Source organism: Rattus norvegicus, chromosome 9, assembly GCF_036323735.1.
Source record: "Rattus norvegicus strain BN/NHsdMcwi chromosome 9, GRCr8, whole genome shotgun sequence".
In the NCBI taxonomy this organism is placed as follows: domain Eukaryota; kingdom Metazoa; phylum Chordata; class Mammalia; order Rodentia; family Muridae; genus Rattus; species Rattus norvegicus.
In genome coordinates, this window is record NC_086027.1 from 1153276 (window position 1) to 1164424 (window position 11149).

Consider the following 11149-nt stretch of genomic DNA (forward strand, 5'->3'; position numbering starts at 1 on the left):
CCAAATCCAAGAACACATCAAAATGATCATCCATTGTGATCAAGTAGGCTTCATCCCAGGGATGCAGGAATGGTTCAACATACAGAAATCCATTGACGTAATCCACTATATAAACAAACTCAAAGAAAAAAAGCCACAAGATCATCTCATTAGACGCTGAGAAAGCATTTGACAAAATTCAACAACACTTCAGGTTAAAAATCTTGGAAAGATCAGGAATTTAAGGCCCATACCTAAACATAGTAAATGCAATATATAGCAAACCAGTAGCTAACAACAAACTAAATGGAGAGAAGCTTGAAGCAATTCCACTAAAATCAGGGACTAGACAAAACTATCCACTCTCTCCCTACCTGTTCAATATAGTACTTGAAGTCCTAGCCCGAGCAATTAGACAACAAAAGGAGGTCAAAGGGATACAATTTGGAAAGGAAGAAGTCAAAATATCACTATTTGAAGATGATATGGTAGTATTCTTAAGTGACCCCTCTACCAGAGAACTCCTCCACCTGATAAACAACTTCAGCAAAGTGGCTGGATATAAAATTAACTCAAAAAAATCAGTAGCCTTCCTCTACCCCAAGAATAAACAGACTGAGAAAGAAATTAGGGAAATGACACCCTTCACAATAGTCACAAATAATATAAAATACCTTGGTGTAACTCTAACCAAGCAAGTGAAAGATATGTATGACAATAACTTTAAGTCTCTGGAGAAAGAAATTGAAGATCTCAGAAGATGGAAAGATCTCCCATGCTCAGGGATTGGCAGGATTAACATAGTAAAGATGGTCATCCTGCCTAAAGCAATCTACAGATTCAATGCAATCCCCATCAAAATTCCAACTCAATTCTTAATAGAGTTAGAAAGAGCAATTTAGGGGGTTGGAGAGAGGGCTCAGTGGTTAAGATCACTGATTACTGGTTGGGGATTTAGCTCAGTGGTAGATCACTTGCCTAGCAAGAGCAAGGCCTTGGGTTCGGTCCCCAACTCCGAAAAAAAGAAAAAGAAAAAGAAAAAAGAAAAAAAAAAAAGATTACTGACTATTTTTCCAGAGTTCAAATCCCAACAACCACATGGTGGCTCACAGCCATCTGTAATAGAATCTAATGCCCTCTTCTGGTGTGTCTGAAGACAGCTACAGTGTGCTCATATACATAAAATAAATAAAATCTTTAAAATAGAAAAGAAAAAGAAAAAGCAATTTGCAAATTCATTTGGAATAACAAAAAACCCAGTATAATGAAAACTATCCTCAACAATAAAAGAACTTGTAGGGGAATCACCTTCCCTGACCTCAAGCTGTATTACAGAACAATAGTGATAAAGACTATTGTATTGTATTGGTACAGAGATAGGCAGATAGATCAGTGAAAATTGAAGACCCAGAAATGAACCCACACACCAATGGTCACTTGATTTTTAACAAAGGAGCTAAAATCATCCAGTGGAAAAAAGATAGCATTTTCAACAAATAGTGCTGGTTCAACTGGAGTCAGCCTGTAGAAGAATACAAATCGATCCATTGTTATCACTCTGTAGAAAGCTCAAGTCCAAGTGGATCAAGGATCTCCACATAAAACTAGATACTCTCAAACTAATACAAGAATAAATTGGGAAGAGTCTCGAATACATGGGCACTGGGGAAACTTTCATGAACAGAACATCAGTGGCTTATGCTTTAAGATCAAGAATCAACAAATGGAACCTCATAAAACTGCAAAGCTTCTGTAAGGCAAAGGACACTGTCATTAGGACAAAATGGCAACCAACAGTTGGGAAAAGCTCTTTACTAATCCAACATCTGATAGAGGGCTAATGTTCAATATATTCAAAGAACTCAAGAAGTTAGACTTCAAAGAATCTAATAACCCTATTAAAAATGGGGTACAGGGCTGGAGAGATGGCTCAGCGGTTAAGAGCACCCGACTGCTCTTCCAGAGGTCATGAGTTCAATTCCCAGCAACCACATGGTGGCTCACAACCATCTGTAAAGAGATCTGATGCTCTCTTCTGGTGTATCTGAAGACAGCTACAGTGTACTTATATATAATAAATAAAATAAATCTTTAAAAAAAATGGGGTACAGAGCTAAACAAAGAATTCTCAGCTGAGGAATATTGAATGGCTGAGAAGTACCTAAAGAAATGTTCAACATCCTTAGTCATCAGGGAAATGCAAATCAAAACAACCCTGAGATTCCACCTCACACCAGTGAGAATGGCTAAGATCAAAAACTCAAGTGACAACAGAGGATGGTGAGGATGTGGAGAAAGAGGAACACTCCTCCATTACTGGTGGGATTGCAGACTGGTACAACCATTCTGGAAATCAGTCTGGAGGTTCCTCAGAAAATTGGACATTGAACTACCTGAGGACCCAGCTATACCTCTCTTGGGCATATACCCAAAAGATGCCCCAACCTATAACAAAGACACATGCTCCACTATGTTCATAGCAGCCTTATTTATAATAGCCAGAAGCTGGAAAGATTCCAGACGCCCTTCAAGAGAGGAATGGATACAGAAAATGTGGTACATCCACACAACGGAGTACTACTCAGCTATCAAAAACAATGACTTCGGGGCTGGGGATTTAGCTCAGTGGTAGAGCGCTTACCTAGGAAGCGCAAGGCCCTGGGTTCGGTCCCCAGCTCCGAAAAAAAGAACCAAAAAAAAAAAAATGACTTCATAAAATTCATAGACAAATGGATTGAACTAGAAAATATCATCCTGATTAAGGTAACCCAATCAAACACGCACACGCGCGGGCACACACACACACACACACACACACACACGGTATACACTCACTGATACGTGGATATTAGCTCAAAAGCTCGGATTACACGAGATACAATCCACAGACTACATGAAGCTTAAGAAGGATGACCAAAGTGCAGATGCTTCAGTCCTTCTCAGAAGGGGGAATAAACATATTCATATGAGGAAATATGGAGACAAAGTTTGGAGCAGAGACTGAAGGAAAGGCCATTCAGAGACTGCCCCATCTGGAGTTCCAGCCCGTATACAGCCACCAAACTCAGACACTATTGCTGATGCCAAATAGTTCATGCTGACAGGAGCCAGATATGGATGTCTCCTGAGAGGCTCTTCCAGAGTGTGACAAACACAGAGGCGGGTGCTCACAGCCAACCACTGAACTGAGAATGGGGTCCCCAATGGAGGAGTTAGAGAAAGAACTGAAGGAGCTGAAGGGCTTTGCAACCCCATAAAAAGAACAATACCGGGGTTGGGGATTTAGCTCAGTGATAGAGTGCTTGCCTAGCAAGCGCAAGGCCCTGGGTTCAGTCCCCAGCTCCGAAAAAAAGAAAAAAGAAAAAAAAAAAAAAAAAAAGAACAATACCAACCAACCAGAGCTCCCAGGGACTAACCCACCATCCAAAGAGTACACATGGACAGACCTATGGCTCCAGCCGCATATGTAGCAGAGGATGGCCTTGTCAGGCATCAATAGGAGGAGAAGCCCTTGGTCCTGCCAAGGCTTGACCCCCCAGTGTAGGGGAATGTCAGGGTGGGGAGGCAGGAAGGGGTGAGTGGATGGGTGGGGAACACCTCATAGAATAAAGGGGAGTAGGGATGGAATAGGGGGTTTATGGATGGGAATCTGGGAAAGAGGATAACATTTGAAATGTAAATAAAAAGTACCCAATTAAAAAAAGATGTGGGGGGCTGGGGATTTAGCTCAGTGGTAGAGCGCTTACCTAGGAAGCGCAAGGCCCTGGGTTGGGTCCCCAGCTCCGAAAAAAAGAACCAAAAAATAAAATAAAATAAAATAAAAAGGGCTGGAGAGATGGCTCAGCGGTTAGGAGCACCCGACTGCTCTTCCAGAGGTCATGAGTTCAATTCCCAGCAACCACATGGTGGCTCACAACCATCTGTAAAGAGATCCGATGCCCTCTTCTGGTGTATCTGAAGACAGCTACAGTGTACTTATATATATAATAAATAAATAAATCTTTAAAAATAAATAAATAAAATAAAATAAAATAAAAAAAGATGTAAACAAAAGGAAGGAAAGAGGAATTTTAATTTGTTTTGTATGTACAGGAGTTTTGTCTACATGTATATGTGTAATATGTTTGTGGAGCACTCACGTAGGCCAGAAGCACAAATCAGGCTCCCTGGAGCTGGAGTACAGATGGTTGTGAACCATCATGAGGATGCTGGAAATCAATCCTGGGTCTCTGAGAGAGCAGGCAGTGCTGTAAGGACTACAGCCTTATCTCAGTTCTGCTTTTCCTCTGTCCCCTCTTCCATAACATCTTGTTATGTAGCCCAGGCTAGCCTGGAACTCCTGCCTAAGCCTCTCAGACTGATTTCTTTAGTATATTTTCTTTGCAAGGTTTCTCTGTGCAACTCTGGCTACCCTGGAACTAGCTCTGTAGACCAGTCTGGCCTCGAACTCGCAGAGATCCACCTGCCTCTGCCTCCCTTTGCCTCTGCCTCTGCCTCTACCTCCCATGTACATGCCATCACATTTAGGACAAGCTGGATTTTATTTTATTTTATTTTATTTTATTTTATTTTATTTTATTTTATTTTATTTTTTCAGACAGGGTTTCTCTGTATAGTCCTAGCTGTCCTAGAACTCACTCTTTAGACCAGACTGGCTTCAAACTCACAAAGATCCATCTGCTTCTCCTCCACAGTGTGTGTGCCATCAACCACTTCCCCATCAGTTTATCTTAAAGAAAGCTGTGCCCAAACCCAGAACCCCCCACATCTGCTGCAAGGTTGCTTTAGGCTGATTTTTGAAACATGTAAAATGTTTTACATGTAACACACTTAAAAACAGTGCCAATGGGGTTGGGGATTTAGCTCAGTGGTAGAGCGCTTGCCTAGCAAACGCAAGGCCCTGGGTTCGGTCTCCAGCTCCGAAAAAAAAAAAAAAAAAAAAAAAACAGTGCCAATAAATATAAGAGAAAATTTCAAGGTACACAAATTTGTTTCCCTTCTAATAGGAGAGATAATTTACCAGTGTAGGTAGATATTTATTTATTTATTTATTTATTTATTTATTTATTTATTAATTATCTATCTATCTATCTATTTTACGTTTAAGGATTGAAAGCTACAAGCCTTGGGGGAAATTAATGAAGAATGCTAATTTTTTGTAGCCACCATAGTGTCTATTAGTAGCAGCTTGCTGCCCACTGGGCCATCATGGTTTTCAGTGTTTTTGCTCATTTCTTCTGATTTTATAAGGTCTAGAAGGGATTTGTCCTCAGTAATTAGAAAATACAACTAGTGAAATTCTCCGAAAGTGTCAATAAGTGTGGTGGTGCATGCCTTTAATCTAGGAAGAGGCAGGAGGATCCCTGTGAGTTCTAAGATAGCCTCCACTGCATAGTGAGATCCTTTTTCAAAATAAACAAAAAGATAGAAGTGTCAGGGCTGGAGACATGGCTCAGCCGTTAACAGCAATGGCTGCTCTTCCAGAGGTCCTGAGTTCAGTTCCCAGCAACCACATGGTCACTCACATCTATAACGGTATCTGACGCCCTCCTTTGGTGTGTCTGAAGACCTGTAGACACAGTATACTAACATATGTATGTATGCATGCATGCATGTACGTATGTTTGATATATATCTATATATCTGAGGCAGTGGTTCACTGGGATGCCCTGCAGTGGGTGGTGAGCAGTCAGTCTCCCATGAGAGGGTTATTTTTTTCATGTTTTATTTATTTATTGAGGGGGTCTCACATGTGCCATGGTGCATATTCTGGGGTAACAAGTCAATTTTTTGATTCTGAGGATCAAAATCAGGTTGTCAGGCTTGGTGGCAAGCACTTTTCCCATTGAGTCCTTTTACCATCCCAATGGCTTATTTCCTTTCTTTTTGTGATCCTGTGCATAGAAAAAAGGCCTCCTGTCTCTGTTTCTGTATTATCATCATCATCACCATCATCATCATCATTGGTGGTGGTGGTGGTGGGTGACACCTGTGATAAAATTCTATCTCTTGCACTGTAGTTCAGGCTTCCTTGGAACCTGCCATCCTCCTGCTTTAGCAGACTTCAGTAGCTGAGATCACAGACCTTTCTCTTTCCACCCTGTGCTTTTGTGGAATCAAACTCTGATCTAGCTTGGCAGCAAGCACCTTTACCCAGGGTGTCCTCTCACTGCCTCATTCCCTACCTGTTTAGACGTCCTTCCCAGAAGTCCCTTAGCTGGGTTTATCCAAACTGAAATGTTTCGTCACACAACCCCATCCAAACATTTGTACTCACAAAAGATGCATACAGTAGGTGTCTAATGCTTGCTTTAACTCTGGGATAGATTCTGTGGTGCCATTAGAGTGGGTTCTCCTTTCAGATCTTCCTGCTTAGGGGGCAGAGTATGCTCAGCCTCCCAGCCTAAAATGGAATGCTGGATCCTTCCCACCATAATGACAGTAATTAGCCCCAAGACTTGGGAGGGGAGCCAGAGAAGGGAAGGGAGAGGGAGGAGGACTTTGGACCGGGGTGACAAGCTTCCCCACAGGCTTCCTGATTGGTCTGTGTCCACAACATGACAGGCATCCTGGACTTGTTGCCCCGTGTTGCTATGGCGACGACTGTCATTTAGTTGCTGAATGGAGAGAATTGAAGATGCTTTGAGGGGTCTAGAGACTCGTAGGGTGGTGATGAGGAGGAACAGCAGGGTCCAGGCAAGTGCTGTCATCCTCCCCTGCACCCCTCAGGGCTGTCCTCAAGTCCCCACTCCCACCCTGACAGATAGTGCTCATCCAGCAGGTAGGGGTTGGCAGCCACAAGATGGGGCTTGGGCAAGGACCAGGACATGTAGGAACAACAACACATGCATGCCAGACTTACAATAGGTGGGCACAGAGTCACCCCCTCCAGGCTCACAACCTACTTTCAGAGGAGGACCTGGGGCCGAAAAGATGACTCATGGGTGGAGTAACTTGCCACTAACCATGAAGAACTGAGTTCCATACCCCAGAGTGGAAGACCTGATTTTCACGTTGTCCTCCGAGCTCTGCACTGTCCACATACATGGACACACAATAAAAATGGAAAGTAGTAAAAACAATCCCAGAATTCTTTTGTAACCATTTAATGCCTCACTAGTAGGATACATTTTTTCTATTTACATTTATTTATTTTATTCATATGTGGAACGGCCACAAGCTATGAAAACACCTGTGGAGGTCACAGAACAGCTTTCTTCCCTCCCATGTTGTAGGTCTCAGGACCAGGCTTTGTGGCAAGCACCTTTATGCAGTAAGCCTCCTTGTTGGCCGAGGGACAGATCTTCATATCTGCACATTATTGTTAAAGGGCATTGTATGGACTGTGACTCCTCCCTCTGGGGTCAGCACAGAACAGACTCTTGAAATTTAATGTTGATCTCCTTTTACCCACTACACAATCATAATCCTATGTCACCTTGTGTCCTCATCTTGTTCTTATCAGTCTTTTGTTCTCTAATCTGTAGTCCAATCGAAATTTTGCATTGCAACCCCCATTTCTGGCTGAACTGTCGTCAGCACTGAAGGACATTTGTTTTGCAGATGCTTACTACACAGAGCTAAGACATGGTAGCCCTGAATGAACCAGGCTATCCTTGAACATAGCATCCTCCTGCCCAAGTCGGCTCAGTCATGCACCACCATACCAGGCTTCAGTCCTTTCTTGGTTATTTATTTCTCTGAAGTTTTGGGAATAGAGCCAAGGAAGGCCTGGCTAGTGGGCAGGCCAGCCTACTTACTGAAGGTTTTAGGTGAGGGTTCCACCCCTGACCACCATCCTACTCAGATCAGATTTTAATACTTGGGTTGTGGTACGATAGCACACAATGCTCTCTGGGGCCATTACAGACCTGTTGCCTTTGATTTGATTGTTGCAAGTTGTTAAACAGGGAGCATGCTCTTTACCCCAAAGCTCTCTTAGGTATGCCTGCCACAGGTGCCCCTGACATGATACAGAGCCCCTCGGAGCCGAGTGTCTCTGAGAGAGGACCCTCCATCTTGGGAAGTGCTGTGGAAGACTGGCTGTCAGGGAAGTCATCCCTAAGAGCAGTGAGAGGTTGCAGAAGCCTCCTGACTGTGAATGAAGAGGCTACTATCATAATCCCAGCACGGGCATGCAGCTCTCTGTGTGAGTTGGGAGGCCAGCCTGGCCTCTAGAGAGACTTCCAGGACAGCCAGGGCTACACAGAGACCCTGTCTTGAAAAACAAAACAAAACAAACAACAAAAAAGGAGTGGGACAGCTAACGGAACCTCAGGTTTCAGTTCTGGGCTTCTTTGAGACCAAGTTCCCTGTCCCCCAGAAAACATGCAAGTTCAAGACTCATGCCAGGCGCCAGGCACCTGGAGGAGACTCCCAGCTCAACCACTGTAGCCTTAGGCTCAGGTGCCGCCATCACCGGCTACAACATGCTAGGCTCCTGCTTCCTGTCCCTGCAGCTCCTGTCAGGCCCAAGCAGGTGAGGGGCCCCCAAAGGCTGTTTTGACTGGTACACACCAAGCTCTTAATCCCAGTGTTTTTCTAGTCCTTTCCAGTTTCCTAGTTTACTTGGAAGGCCAGCAAGGAGGTCAGAGGAGGAAAGGGTGAGACGGTGACAGGGAGAATCTTGTGGATTTGTGTCTTTATGAACAGGAGTTAACTAGGAGTCAGCTGGATAACCATCACCATCAAGGACGACATTTGTCTAACCTTCTCCTTACTCAGTTTTGTTAATTTGATGCAGTTATTGACACCTGCTGACTACAGCAAACATCCGGGTACCACTGCCCTTGCAAAGGAATGTGGAAACCCATCTCATCCAGCTCAAGAGTAAACGTTTCTGCCTAGAATCTTCTGATAAGGGGCTGGGGGCGTGGCTTACCAATGAACACTTCCTGAGCATGTGCAATGTTTCAGTTCCCATCTTTATGGTGCAAAAATAAAAACAGAATTTAAAAATCTCTGGCCACCTTTGTTCCCATCACTTGAGCAGCACAGCAAGTTCTGAGTTTCAGGCCAGCCAGACCTGCACTGTAAGACACTGTCTCAAAAATACCAAACATCCTATCTCACACTGAACAGCAGAAAAAAGAAACACTGGTCTCCATCAAGGGCATGGCCAAGGAAACATCAATGTCAGAGACACCACTGGCTTCCCTTTATCCTCAGGGAACCGCTCCCAAGACTATCGTCCCCTTTGCCTGGGGAGCTGAGGGGTCACAGCCTTAGGAGTTTCGGGAGATGAGTTCCTGAGGATGTTGGGGCTGAGACCATCAGGACTGAGTTTTTGGTGGCCTCTGATGTGCGGGTAGCCTGAGTGTGGTCCTGGGTGGCATAGGGCTTCTTTAGAGCCAGTTCATCTGTTAATCTCTCCCTACTAGGCAGGGTCAGGTTTCAGGGGGGCCCAAGCAGATGTTAAGCATAACAGTTCTGTTTGCCTTAATCCTCTGGGCTGCAGGAACTGTCCCTTCAAGAGAGAACAACAAGCCAGCTGAGGCCACCATCTGTGCAGACCTGAGTCATAAAGGCTCCTGGGCTGGGCAGAGCAGGCAGAGGTTGCCATAGCAACTCTGAGTAAGGGGCTACTGGCTTGTAAGTGTTTACAGGACAGGCAAGGCCTGGTGAGGTACACAGCCAGGCACAATGCTTCTAGATCTTTCTCCTCCTCCTCCTCCTCTTCCTCCTCCTCCTCCTCCTCCTCCTCCTCCTCCTCCTCCTCCTCCTCCTCCCTTCTCTTCCACCTTTTCTTTCAATAAACCTTATTGCCTTTTGCCATTTGAAGAAAAATGAGTTCTTTTTTATTCCTCTTTTTTTTTTTGAGTAGCCAAGGCTTATCTTGAACCGTGAGCCCCCTGCTTGCTACCAGAGGTTTGCTACCAACCCTATGCCCCATTTTTTAAAAAGGTGGTCTCCCAAATTCTTTACTACAGGGTGGCTTCAACTTCCAAAAATCCTCTTGCTTTAGCTTCCTGAGTGTGAGGGTGACAGGCCTTGGACACCACATCAGTTTTAGCTAGTGCTCATAACTGCAGTATCGTGTAGGTGTGAGTGGGTGTGGTTGGGTGAAAGGTATTTAAAAAGCCTTCATTCATGCTGGGCATTGATGGCACATGCCTTTAATCCAGGTACTTGAGAGGCAGATTTCTGAGTTTGAGGCCAGCCTGGTCTACAGAGTAAGACAGCCAGGGCTACACAGAGAGACCCTGTTTTGAAAAAAACAAAAGCAAAACAAACAAACACACAAAGTTTCCATTCACTGGTGTCTGCCCACACCCATAGTTCTCATGACACAAGGTACATTGCAGACTTGGTGTCTCCAGAGGAAGAAAGTGGAACCATGAACTTTTACAGAGTTTCCCAGGATAGAGCGGAGCCTGCATCAGCAAGGGAGACAGAACTGAGGGGCTTGAGTCCATTTGGAGCGACCCACACCTGCCATCCCAGCATTAGAAAGCAGGAGGATTTCAAATATGAGACCAAACTCAGCTACAGAGCAAAAACCCCATATCAAAGAATTAAAATACAGTGCTGGGGAGGTAACTTCGTGAGTGGAAGTGTTTGCTGTCCAAGTGTGAAGGGCTGAACTTCATTCCAGCACCCATCAGAAATCAGAAACCATACTGTAATCCCACTGCTAAGGAGGCTGAGATAGACCTTGCTGGCCAGACAGCCTAGTGGTAGCCATCAGCCCAACTTAAGAAAGAGACTGTCTGGGGTTGGGGATTTAGCTCAGTGGTAGAGCACTTGCCTAGGAAGCGCAAGGCCCTGGGTTCGGTCCCCAGCTCCGAAAAAAAGAACCAAAAAAAAAAAAAAAAAAAAAAAGAAAGAAAGAAAGAGACTGTCTAAAAACATAATGTGGAGGACACATATGTCAACCTCTGAGTCCCATTCCTTGTGTGTGGGTGGAGCCCATCATACACACACATGCACAAAAGAAAAGAAAAGGAAGACAGAAGAAAAGAAAGAATTAAAAAATAATTACAGGGCTGGAGAGATGGCTCAGTGGTTAAGAGCACTGACTGCTCTTCCAAAGGTGGTGAGTTCAATTCCCAGCAACCACATGGTGGCTCACAACCATCTGTAATGGGATCTGATGCCCTCTTCTGGTGTGTCTGAAGACAGCTAATGTGTATTCATATGCATAAAATAAATAAATCTTTAAAAAATAATT